The 13,515-nt window shown below is 44.2% G+C and overlaps 1 protein-coding gene across 3 annotated transcripts in view; it reads right to left on the bottom strand.

Annotated features, from left to right (window-relative positions):
* Positions 1-409, bottom strand: part of LOC146205421 (uncharacterized) — a 124,385-nt gene extending 123,976 nt beyond the window's left edge. For all 3 annotated transcript variants that reach the window (XR_014704176.1, XM_084590079.1, XM_084590082.1), the window contains exon 1: positions 103-409. The gene's annotated coding sequence lies outside the window, so the exon portion shown is untranslated. The remainder of the gene's footprint in view (positions 1-102) is intronic.
* Positions 410-13,515: the final 13,106 nt, after the last annotated feature.

Below are 13,515 nucleotides of genomic sequence, written 5' to 3'. Positions count from 1 at the left end.
AATATCCCACACCACATTCATCCGCTACGCGAATTTTGCACTGCCTCACATATCGCGGAAATGTTGAATGTTCATGAAATGAGAAGAAATAATGACACATACCTTTTAAAGTAGGAAACAAAGTGAAAGGAGTACGACAATTCTTTTTTAAGGGCGTAATTTTTTGTAGAATGGCGATCAACAAGGGGCCGTGCGATGCCCGGACGTCTCCAATAGGCCTGCGTAGATGGCGCGCTTGCACGAACGGGTTCCATGAGAGCTTCGTTCACGTCATCAACTTTAATTGCCTTTAATTCTTAAAAAACACATGTGTTGGGCTTAACTAATGGTTATAGATTTGTGACTTCAATGAACCAACGACCCGGGTCGTTTTATCTGGAGTCGTTTGTGTCTTATTTGCATTGCTCAGCCTTCGCCCTTTCTGTAAACTTATACTACTGTAGCTGCCGCTTTTTTTCTTCCATTTTTTAAAAGAAGCGATCAGTTGCAATTTTTATTTGACGAAAACGCAACGTAAACGACACCCAAGGCTCTGCACGGTATCGCCTGTACGGGGTTCAAACGGACAAAAATGTTCTCTGTAGCCTCCGAGATTCTTGACTGTCTCGGAGGCCATCCCACGTTCGTACAAATGCAGGCGAAATGTTGCGATTGTAGCGGTATAGGTTTGTCAGGCACTACAACTGTGTTATGCTTACCGGTTTCTATCTGTACATTGCACGATGCATACATTGCAGACTTTCAGCTAAGCACGGGTCGTCCGCCGTTGGCTGTGTGATAGCAGTTTACATGGTTTGCATTGGCATTGCTAACATGTTCGTTATTTGTTGTTGTTATGCCCTCAAATAATGGCACATACCCACGAGGGGGATTGGCCACACGTGAAACCAGTAGTAAGCGAGTTACACTTTTATTAAGGCGAAAGCCTTTAATGGCTCATGCTGTCGTGGACAAAGTGTGTCCCGCCTTTGAGGCGTTCTGATTTACCGAGGCGGGATATGCGTCCCTGCCATCTGCAATGCCACACTAGAACGCGCACCAAGGAACGCCAAGCGACAGGAGCGATGGCATGATCATATTCTTACCTGCCTTTCCAGCACCGACTGCGGCTCCCGCGTGTATAACTACATTCGGGCGTTTCTAATCGCGAGGCTTGTTTCCGATCATTCAACTTCTACGCGGTACCCCGCAGGGTGCCGTTACCCACCCTTTTTAATATCGCCATGGCTCCGGTTCAGTTATCGTCTATTCCCGATCTGCAGCACTTTTTTTACGCCGACGGCATCACACTGTGGTGCTCGCGCGGATCTCCTGGTCACGTTCAAGACACCATTCAGCAGGGATTGGATATCATTTCTTGCTTTCTTGACCATGCAGGCCTGTTTCCCGCGCCCGAGAAGTCAGAAATCCTACTTTTGACTCCTTCTGCCTATCAACGAACTCACAACTCACTGATCTCCCTTACCTTGGACGGCTCCCCAATCCCCGAAGTTTCTCAATGTCGCGTTCTTGGCATGCCTCTGCATTCCGCCAAAAATGTCCGGGCTCTCCATGCGGCTGTTGCTACCTGTCAGTCAGGCACCCATTTACTTCGCCGAGTTGTGAGACGGTCCTCTGGCCTGAGGGAAGCTCACGCCTGTCGACTGGCTCACACGCTGGCTCTTAACAAATTCCTTTACTTTATACCATATCTTCCATTCACCCAGAGCCAGCTAGACACACTTGCAACAGCTCTTCATGGCCTTTATAAAGCTGCTCTTTGTCTTCCCATAACCACTTCCACAGATAAGCTTTATGACACCGGGCCTTTTCATCATCTTCGCAGACTCATTTCCCTTCACCGCGACCGATAGATAGCTCGCCTCTCCGGCACAGTTCATGGATCTCAACCAGTCTAACATTTCCTCCATCCAGTCAGTCCCTCTGCCAACTCCTTCCCCTCCGGAGGCCACTAACCTCAGTATACTTCCTCTTACAGCCAATATGTCGCCGGTCCTATACATAGTGGCCGCCGACATGCTGCTGCCTCTCATCATAGTCCGCTCTTATAAATACCCATGGAGTCGCTTACACGGATGCCTCTTATGTGGCTCCTCGCGTGTCCGTAAGCCAGGTCCTCTTTCATCCTCGTCTATCTACCCCTGTCACACACACCAGCAGCCCCTTTCTCCACCCTCCGGATATTATCTCGCTTGAGGTCCTCTCCATCATTCATGCCATTCAAAGTTTCCATTCTCTCCGATCTGTGCCTCTGTATATACATACACCGACTCCCAGGCTGCTATCCGTGCCATATTCAATCTAAAAGTCTAACACATCATCTGTCCATGGAGCTGCCCTGCCCCGTCTTCCTCCGATGGATCCCTGGACACTCGGGGATTGACGGCAATGAGCTGGCGAACCAATTCGCCCGTGAAACTCGTAACCGGGCACCGCTCATCCCCTGGCCAAGATACTTAGAAGGCGGGTAGACTGCCTCTACGCGCTACCATCAGCGATATTACAATGCTGCTCGCTTAGACCGCAAGCTACCCCGACCCTCATCCTAATCTCTCCGTTCAGGAGACTCATATCCTTTGGCAGATACAGCTGAATACACTCATAACCCTTGCACGGCTTTATCTCTACAAATTCCGTCGTGATCCATCATGGCCACAACTGCCCTTCCCCTTATCCCAACCTTTCCCACTGCCTATTTTCATGTCCGGTTGCATTGCAATCGGGATTAATTTTCCACCATGAAGGAAGGTGCAGTGTCTGAAGACCTACACGGGCCACAAGACTGAAAAGTACTGCATCTTTGCTAACTTCTCGGTGACCGGTGGCAATTGGGTGAGACCTCCTAATCTTCTGTCAGTTTTGCTGTCTTGTCGCAAAAGGGTGAAAGAACTGGTAACATGGCTTTATAAGGCCAACAAGGGAAGAAAACATCAACACATTGGTAGAAGTAGCAGGACATGTTTTGAATAATAATAATAATAATAATAATAATAATAATAATAATAATAATAATAATAATAATAATAATAATAATAATAATAATAATAATAATAATAATAAATAATTGGTTGTTTTTTTCTTCCTCCATGTTCTCCATCCCCTCCCATACTATCTGCACCTATCTGGGCCTGGGTGGACTGGCTTGGTGCTGAAGGTGAAGAACAGTGCCTGCTCGTCCAGCAGGCCATCGATGTATTAGGTAATAGGCGCCTAATTGTGTTGCGCCTCAATAAAGTCTTCCACTACTACTATTATACCGTCCAAACTCATACTTGACGGAGAAAGTGTGATAGATACTGCGCCTTTCCTTTCCTGTAAACCAGTTATAATTGTATAGCACTGCAACAAATGCCGACAAGAGGCTAACGATGGGAGGCAAATTATAGGATAAGAAGGGCGGGCTGTCGCCATTCTCCTCTTAAGAGACGTCTAAGCGACCCTCTCATTTTTCTTTACGCCCGCCTGAAATGCAAATGCAAGGAAGCGCTGCACAACGGGGTTGCACTGCGCTCCACCGTCGGTCCTCGGTGGCACGGTGCCGCACACTCGTGTCGTGCTCGCCCCAGTCGAACGTACGGCACTGCGCGATCGAGTGGCGACCAGCCGAACGTTTTTTTATGTCCTCCTTGGGGAGCGCACGAGTGCGCAGAAATCTCTACAAGTGCCGTCAGCCGAACACACCATAAGTTAGTTAATCAGTTAATTAGTTAGTTCAGTACACTAAGTTAGTTTATTGAGGGGATTTAACCATACAACGCCTTGCCACCGTGCTCCTTGCACTGCACGATCGAGTGGCGACCAGCCGAACTTTTTTTTATATCCTCCTTGGGCAGCGAGTGAGCAGAAAACTCTACGAGTGGCGTCAGCCGAAGACACCATAAGTTAATCAGTTAATTAGTTAGTTTAGTAAACTAAGTTCGTTTATTGAGGGGCTTTAACCATAGAACACTTTTCCACCGTGCTCCTTGCACTGCACGTGCCTCACGCCGGCGGCGACAGATGGCACAAAGCTACCGCTGGCACCCCTCTATCTTGGAAAGTAGCGAAAATGTAAGATCTTTGCCGCCGTTGCCCTCGCCAGGCGATTTCCTCCTCGCTCTCCTACGCTCCTTTGTCCAAAGAGAGAGTGAGTGGAAGCGGTTTTTCTGTTTTGTCGTTGGCAGCCGGGCTATACCCCCTCACGTAGCAAACGCGTCACCATACATCATCAGCGCGCGCAAACTCTTGCCTTGCTTGTTTTTTATTTTCTCGCTGCCGCCATTAGACTGCCTCATGCAGCCGTTTCCCGTGGCTTGCGCGCGTACAGTTTCGTGCGCGCGATGCCGTGCTACTGCGCGTTTCAGTGTTCAAGTAGAGCAGAAAAAGGATTGACTTCGTTTTCCATTCCACGAGGGAAACGCGACGAGCTGCGCCCCAAAAAAATGGCTGCAAAACATAGGCAGGAAGGACTTCGTCCCGACGAAAAGGACTGTTTGTGCGAAGTACTGTGTATCGCAATATTTCTGCATGACTCGCGGTGCGTTTGCCAAATTTAAGAGACCGAGATATTGTTCTCTTCTCTCACTTGCTTTTTTTTGCTTCATATATGACGCATTTAACCGCATGAGATTTTCAGAAAATTTGATGTCCACTGTGAATTAGGCGGTAGGTTGAGATTAGTGAACTAATACCAATACACTATAGCGCAGCAAAAGACGAGGACACAAGAGCGAGAGACGAACACCACGAGCGCTAACTTCCAACAAATTTTATTCTCCTGAAGCATCATATATAAACGCCAGAAAAACATGAATCACATGTGCAAACAGTATCAATTCCTTAGAAAGACAAGCTCTTTATCTGAGAGGAGAATGGAAGGTGTGCTTACACACGCGCATCCTGAACTATTTATCTTTTCGGCTTCAATGATTTCGCGCGTTACTCTTTCTCTGCTTTTTCCTATTACAACACTTTTATCAAAGAAAGGCTTACAGGTTTTTGAGTTGCATTCGAGAATGTGGTCAACTAGCGATCCGCCTTGCCGGCCGTTTCTAACGTTGCGAGCGTGTTCCATTAGGCGCTCGTTCAGACATCTCCCCGTCTGGCCGATATAGTGTTTCCCGCATGACAAGGGAATTTTATATACAACACCTTCATCGCACGAGACGTACGGCTTCTGGTGCTTAATTGTGCATCCGCCTGCTTTTTTGGTGTTGGTTTCTTTCAGCTTGCACAACGTAGAAAGTTTCTTCGGCGCCGAGAACACTACGGTCGCATTCGCTCGTTGACCAATTCTTTTCAAATTGTGAGATATCTTGTGCAGATATGGTAAAACTACAAGGTTTTTCCGATCCAGAGGAACCGGATTTGGGTGGCATTGATTTTCTGGTTTCATGTTCTTAAGAAGTTTTTCGGCAACAGAAACTTGAACATGGGCGGGATATCCAGCATTAGTCAGCCTCCTGGACTGCTCTTGAAAACTATCGCTCATCATGTGTGGACAAGATTTCCGGAGAGCATTTTGAAAACATAAATTGATAATACCTCTTTTCACAAGTTTAGAATGAGCGGAGTGATATGGCAGCATCGGCTTGTCGCTACGCGGCTGATAGGCCCAGCATATGTGATGAGCGTGAAAGGTGAAGTTAATATCTAAAAATCTAATGGAGTTATTAATGGGCAATTCGCATGTTAGAACAAGCGGTTTAAAATGCTCTTTCATGATAGTTACAATGCTTTGAGCCTTTGGCTCAAGAGAGCCATGGTCACACTTAACAAGAACAAAAAAAATCATCAACAAATCTAAAGACCTTGATTACGTCCAAGCTTTCAAGGTGGCTGGAAACAGCCTTGTCAAGTTTGGATAAAAACAGATTACTCAGAATCGGCGCTATGCACGACCCGATGCATATCCCTTCTTTCTGAAGGTAGGGTTTTCCTTCCCAGTTAATAAACGTTGACTGCAAGTAAACCCAGCTGAAAAAGTTCATTGGTTCCAGTAAGAATTCCAGCTGGTTTTAACTGGAGCCAAATGGAATTTGTGGGTTCCAATTGGCAACAGCTTGCCCAATTGGTTTTGCTAGCTGGCAAAATGTTCTCCTATTGGAATTCTTAATGGTAACAGAATATGGCAATGGACGTAGTTGGCATGCTTATCACTAGTTAGAAACTTAACTGGTTCCAATTAGAGGTCCAATGGGTTCCAGTAGGAAACTAGGCCGATTCCAATGGGCATCCAACTGTTCTAATTTACCAGTTCCCCTTCAATATTCCACTGGTTCCAAATGAAAATGAGGTGGTTTCTTATTGAAAACAAGGAAATAAGTTCAAAATGTCACACTTTCTTTCCTTTGGTCATCCAGCATGGATTTAAGCAGTTAATGAAAATTTAATTTATGTGCATGACCATGTTACAGTGTACATAAAGTGAATGCTATTTTAGCAATAGTTTAATCTGTTTGACTCATAAAAGAATGGCATTGCCAAGAAAGTCAAAATTACTGATGTTATATATAGTTATAGACATCTGCTTCTTTAAATAATCCTTTGAATGCATGAAATATTTTAAACAAATTTTAAGTTCTAGTTTAAAAGGAAAGAAAATATTTTCAAGATTTCCATAGAACACAATTCTTGCAACTATTGTGAACTGATGTTTCTTAATTGAGTACAGAATTGAAACCCTGCTAATAATCGAGTAAAAAACCTAACACACTTTATTTTAAAAGTACTGGTGAAAAATAAGCAAACTCAATGCTTTGGATGAGACCAGAACATGTGCACATATACAGGTGCATATCTACAGGCATATATATACGATATATCCCACGGGCATATATATTATATATGTACGACATTCTTTCAGCTGCTGTCTGCTAGCGTAGCAGACGATGCGAGTTCCGGTGATCGCCTACATCAATCAAAGCAAAGTGCAACGAAAACAATTATTTGCAAAAACTTAAAATTAATTTTAATAGCAGTAATTTTAAATATGTCACTTATCACTTGCTATATAATTTTGACTAATGCATGTTTTCCGCACAGTGAGCGACATCATCGCTGTCGTGCCTTCGGCTTTAGCCTTCAGAAGCCAAAAATAGCCGTTCCGAAGTCTAGACTAGACGACTAGCGAGGGACAACATGGCGGTGACAATGGCAAGCATGACGGCATGTTCGTGCAAACGCGTGTTTGCAAATGCTCTGTGCGGCTAGAATCCTGCGCTAATTATATGTTACCATAATTTAAACGTAGCCGTCATTATGAATGATTTTTCGGCATTTCATCTGACGCACTAAGTGGTATCACAACTTCTAGCAAGACAAAAAAATGTGAAGCGACTTCTACAAGGCCTACGACATGCTACTCTTCGGTAAGTAAAAAGTTTCTTTTCTTGTGGTAATCCCACCCTGTGTAAGTGTTCTAAGGTTGCATTGGTGTTCAGCTAAATTTTTAGAGCGTAATTAAGGCACTGACAAAGACCAACATTGACTGAAACGGGCCCGATAGCTACGATGACCGCTGCTGATCTCATTCGAGCGAACTGTCCGAGTGAGGTGATAACTTTTGTTCTCCGTGATTGATTTCCGTAGATTTATTGTATTAGCCTGTCGAACTACGTTTGGATTTACCTGCGGCCAGCAAAAAACCAACTTCATTATCCGATTGTTGCCGCCTCAGAACCGTCACTGCATATCCTGGTGGCTTCACTGTGATGACATGAAGCGCTGGTAGTTAGGTTTAAAACTAGAAACCTAGGCCAAAAATGTGTGAACAGGCAAAGACCGGTGGCTGAATGATTCAGTCTATACCTATTGCGACTAGGTTTATCCATGCTGCGATTGTGAGTGAGCATGTACCTTACTCACCTTTCACTTGTTTCATTTGGAAGCACCATTCAAGGAAAATATTTAGAGACCACATGCTTGTACAACACTTCACTTGTGTTTTTGCATTTATATGTGGTTTTGCATTTTACTCGTTGCAGAGCAAAAACTTGTACTCGATGACTTGTACTTTCTAACTAAACTAAGTTTGCTAAATGCACTTTCTTTTTCTCTACACGGCTACAGGAAGCGGCTGCAGGACATGGGCATGCCACTGCAAATGGCTCGGGAGACTGCCATGAAAGACGTGACGGGCCTCATCAACGAAAAGATTGCATATCTCAGAAGGCAAGCGAAGAGGTAATTGAATAATTTTATACCATTTTGTGTGTGACATTCAAAAAGCATCTAAGCTTGTCAGCTCTGTGATTACTTATGCTTGCCTTTATTACTTTAGGGAACAAGCTGCCAATGGAGCACTGCAGGGAGAAACCACACAAGCAGCTACGGCAGATGGCGATTGCTGAAGAATGCACAAAGGCACATTCAAGAAATTTTTTGAATTTGGATCTTTCACCATTCAGCTGCGCTGTTTTATGGGTAGCTAGTTTAAAAGGATCTTATTTGTTTCAAGTAGAGAAGCACTTTGCATTGCAAGTACATTCAAGTAATAAATGTGAAAGTGTTATTGAATAGAGCTTTGTTGTCTTCATTTCAAGTAATTCATGCAGATCTTGTTCTGGCCCACTCCAAACACAGAAAATAGTCCTGCAAGCATCAACATGCACCAGATGATGAGAGTATGGGTCTAGTATTAGTTCCCTAGTTAATATTCATTGGAGTAGGAACTTCCCAGCTATAATGGGGCAGCATTGATTCCATTATGTTATAATGGGTACTAGTTGGAATCGCCCAGTTAAAACCTATTGGAGTTGTCCAGTTAGAACCAGCTGGAATCGCCCAATTATAACCAGCTGGAATCGTCCAATGGGAACCAGCTGGAATCGTCCAATGGGAACCAGCTGGAATCGCCCAATTGGAACCAGCTGGAATTTACCAATGGGTGTCCGAAAACCTAACTGGTACCAATTAGAAAAATTCCAATAGGAACCAATGAACTTTTTCGGCTGGGAATAGCTAAAATTTCTAAAAAACTGCTCGCCGACACACCCGCCGAGTTCTGGAAAGCAACACACCCGAACTCATCTATGTACTCCTCTACACAGCACAGCACCTTGTCGTTCGGCAGCGAGTAATAAAGATCCTTAACATCCACAGAAAATGCAACAATGCTGTCATTAGAGCGCGACCGAACGAAGTCTAAAATTTCGTCAGATTTCTTGACCATAAAGGGATCGTCAAGCGGCAAAGGTTAAGTTTGCTTTGTAAGTACATTGAAACAGTTTTTTGCCATGTGCCAGTTTCAGAAATGATCACTCTGAATGGTTTTTCCGGTTTATGGGTTTTTCTTAAGAACATGAAAACTTCTTAAGAACATGAAACCAGAAAATCAATGCCACCCAAATCCGGTTCCTCTGGATCGGAAAAACCTTGGTAGTTTTACCATATCTGCACAAGATATCTCACAATTTGAAAAGAATTGGTCAACGAGCGAATGCGACCGTAGTGTTCTCGGCGCCGAAGAAACTTTCTACGTTGTGCAAGCTGAAAGAAACCAACACCAAAAAAGCAGGCGGATGCACAATTAAGCACCAGAAGCCGTACGTCTCGTGCGATGAAGGTGTTGTATATAAAATTCCCTTGTCATGCGGGAAACACTATATCGGCCAGACGGGGAGATGTCTGAACGAGCGCCTAATGGAACACGCTCGCAACGTTAGAAACGGCCGGCAAGGCGGATCGCTAGTTGACCACATTCTCGAATGCAACTCAAAAACCTGTAAGCCTTTCTTTGATAAAAGTGTTGTAATAGGAAAAAGCAGAGAAAGAGTAACGCGCGAAATCATTGAAGCCGAAAAGATAAATAGTTCAGGATGCGCGTGTGTAAGCACACCTTCCATTCTCCTCTCGGATAAAGAGCTTGTCTTTCTAAGGAATTGATACTGTTTGCCCATGTGATTCATGTTTTTCTGGCGTTTATATATGATGCTTCAGGAGAATAAAATTTGTTGGAAGTTAGCGCTCGTGGTGTTCGTCTCTCGCTCTTGTGTCCTCGTCTTTTGCTGCGCTATAGTGTATTGGAATCATGTACCAACAAGCCCAAAAAACCGCGCTAGTGAACTAAGGTGAACCTGGAAGCAGCGTTACCAAAGTTACAAAGTTTTGTTGTTCGTGCCTCTAATGCCGATCTAAATTAACTTTGATAAGAGGGCACATCTTTTTTCCTTCTTGTGTGTCTTTTTTTAAGAAACTGGCCTTTCCGCCGAAAATATTTGTACATGGTATTGAATATTGTTAATCACTAGACATGTTCTGGTTGCTAAAAATCATACATTTAAAACATTTTGAGCAACGCGTATATGTATCGGTGTCTGTGCATTTGCCTATTATTTTATAAAGCCACCATGTAGACATGCAGATGCGTCTTATGCTTGTCAGATTTTTTTTTTTATTTATTCGAGAAGTTTGTCATCAGACATAGTGAAAAGGCAGCGGGGAGTAGGAGGAAGCTAGAAGAAGGAGTGTAAAGTTGCCGACAAACAATTATTATTTTGCTTGTCATCTGAATGAATCTGTAAATACCTCAAAATTTGTGGTAACGGCTTCTAGCTTTTGAAGGTATTCTCGCGCATATCTGAAGCTTATTATCATCGAAACTAAAATTAGATTGAAGCATGTGTGAAAATGTTCGTACGAAAATTATTTGCTTGCGTTTTCATATCTTTTCATTTCGTTAAGAGTTATCGGCATCTTCCAATTGTCAAACAGTGGTTTTCTGTGCATTTATTTTTATTCGGAAATGTGTGCTTTGAATTTAATGTACATACCTGCGCCACCTCTTACGACCCTTTCCAAAGCGACCTGTGCAGTGTCAGTAAAATCAAAGATGTTACTTGGGACTGTGTTCCAATGTGCAACAGTGTTTATCGCTACATTTCTTATGTATTTAAAACTGTATTTTGTATCCGCCACATCTTACGACCTTTAAAAAAAAAACAGTATTGTGCCAATAAAATGAGACGCTATTTTGCCTGAGTCACATTGCTGAACAATTGATTTTGCGAAGAAATAAAAGTCACTTTTTGCACGTGCACTGCCTCTGATTAGCAGCCGTAGGAACATTGCTTCATCGTTTTCTTACAGACTGGGATTTGGAAATGAAATCATACAACAATCGACACTTTTGCTTATAGGTTAGCCAAAAGCGATCGATATCAGAATTAGCCGATTTACCGTTCACGCACAAAGATGCAGAAGATTTCTGAAGGGGTCATCGGCCCTCATTCAATGTCATCTGTCACCCAAGGCAGATGACACCATAATTGCCTGCTCAGTTTATTTTCCGTTCTTGATGCTTCAGAGTACCCGAGCGTGACGCAGAGTTCAAACATTTCTTGCCGTTTTGAGCGCGTCTTCTCCTTCTTTCTTTGTTGTTGCGAGCAATATGTGCTGCTAGAACCAAACATAACATTTTCAAATCGATTATAATATACTTGTGCAAAGTAGTTTTTAAAAGGACGCTTTAAAAGCTAGCCCAACAAGTCCCCGCCATTCACTACCATTGACCCTTCCGCGGCGCCCCTCAAGCGCAGGCAGGTTCAGCGCGCCGTGGGAGAGGTTTTTATTATTATTATTATTATTATTATTTTATTCTACTGGGGTAGTGATAAAAGTGCTTGGCCGCCGGAGCGCGGCCAGCGCGGCTTCGAGCTGGGGGAGGGAGAGCATCATGGAGGAAGAATAAAACTTTTTTTTTTCTTCCTCCATGGAGAACATCTAGCCGTCCGCACTCAGCAGCACGCACGTTTTGTTCTGTATTTTTTTTCCCTATTAGTGGGGAAAGGTTGGAAGGAGGGGCGGGCAGGCTAGCCAACGTAGATAGCGTGGTTTCAAACGAGCGACGGCTTCGAGCTGCCCTTGGCAAAGCAGTATGCACGCTTGCTTTCTTTCGTCTTTTTTTTTTTTTTTTTTACTAGCTGTGGGGTATGGGCTGGTTTGGCCTGAGCGGCAGCGGAGGGTGTGCTGATGATTTTCTGTGCGCGTGTACTTGGCTCAATCGGCCCCTTTTGCACCTCTAAAGTTACGCCTCAATTATATATATATATATATATATATATATATATATATATATATATATATATATATATATATATATATATATATATATATATATATATATATATATATATATATATATATATATATATACAGTCGTGCCCCGTTAATATGACCCCCGTTAATATGGACGACCCGAATTATGGACAGTTTTTCTGGGGACGAAACCTTTTCAATGTATTTAAGCCTCGTTAATATGGAAACTCGCTAGACAATGGACAGGGGAAGAATGCACGCGCCCCATTTGGGCCCATGTATTTTTGTCTCGTTAATATGGACAGTGCTTGAAAAAAAGCAGAGGAGTCCGAACGCAAGTTAAAGAAGGGCGCGCCGACCGCGAACCTATACGCGACAGCCGATACGGCGGGATGCCTGAACGAACGAAGCGGGCGTGTTGCCATTTTAGGGAGGGGGGGGGGGGGGGGGGGGCGCAAGAGCGGAGAGGAACGTACACAGCAAACTGAGGGTCAGCGTAAGAAAGACCCCGAAAGGGGGGAACCAGGAGATTTCATGGTGCAGCAGAAGTACCGCCGCAGTCTGGAAAACAGCAACATGTGGTTGCAATAAATTCTGCTGAACGTGAACAGAGAGGCCGGTAAAAGCGTAAGAAAGAAATGACAGGAAGAAAGACAAGTGCCTACAGTGGCGGCGGGAACTGAAGTTTTCTTTCCCGGAGCGCAATGTGTGTTCCATGAAGCTGTTAACGCTTTTCGGTGAGAGTTACACTCACAAAGTAGAGCGACAAGAGAAAGGCGACGTACGAACACGCAACCTGGACCGGGCGTCCCGTCCTGGACGCGCTTCCCTCTCATGCTCCTGGTTTTCGTCCCTGTTACGCTTCCGAACTGCCAAACTATGCACAGTAGGCGGTCCGTATGTCGGCTTCGCTTTGAGTCAACGATGCGGCCTTGACAAAGTCTGAGCTCTTCATAGTCGGCTAGCCGTTGTTCTAAACTATACTTCAGCTTGCAGTGTTTGTTTTATAGGAACACATAAAAACGGCGCCAAGAAGATGGGATGTTCTATAGCCATCTCCATAGCAGTTTGCCAACTTGACTCCCTTGCTTCCTTACAGGAACAGTACATGGCAAAAAAAGAAAGAATCAGAAGAACGGAAAGGCAGAAAGGTTAACTAGGCAAAAAAGTGCAAAGCATCAGGAGCCTGTAACCCTCAACTCGAGCCTGGCTTTTGGCATGGCGGGAGAACGCAAAAGAACAGAGCTGAACGTAGGCGCGGAGAAATCTGTGAATACAAGCGGCAAAAGCCATCTCAGTCAATCCAAGCCACAAGGGACTAGTGTCGACAGCTCAGCTGTTTCCTCGCCTCAGGAGAGTCACAAGCAGCTACTTAGCGGCTATTTTGCTCAGCGAAGAGGCCATTTTGGAAGTGGCGGTGAGTAGAGAATAAGACGCTGATTCATCGGCCAGTGAGGAGTTCGTGTTCGAAAGTTCGACCAACACAAATTCCAACATCAC

Source organism: Amblyomma maculatum, chromosome 1 (assembly GCF_055883805.1).
Source record: "Amblyomma maculatum isolate TAMU_Amacu chromosome 1, ASM5588380v1, whole genome shotgun sequence".
In the NCBI taxonomy this organism is placed as follows: Eukaryota; Metazoa; Arthropoda; class Arachnida; order Ixodida; family Ixodidae; genus Amblyomma; species Amblyomma maculatum.
Note: the sequence above shows the minus strand (reverse complement) of the source record. Positions and strands in the feature narration are given on the sequence as shown.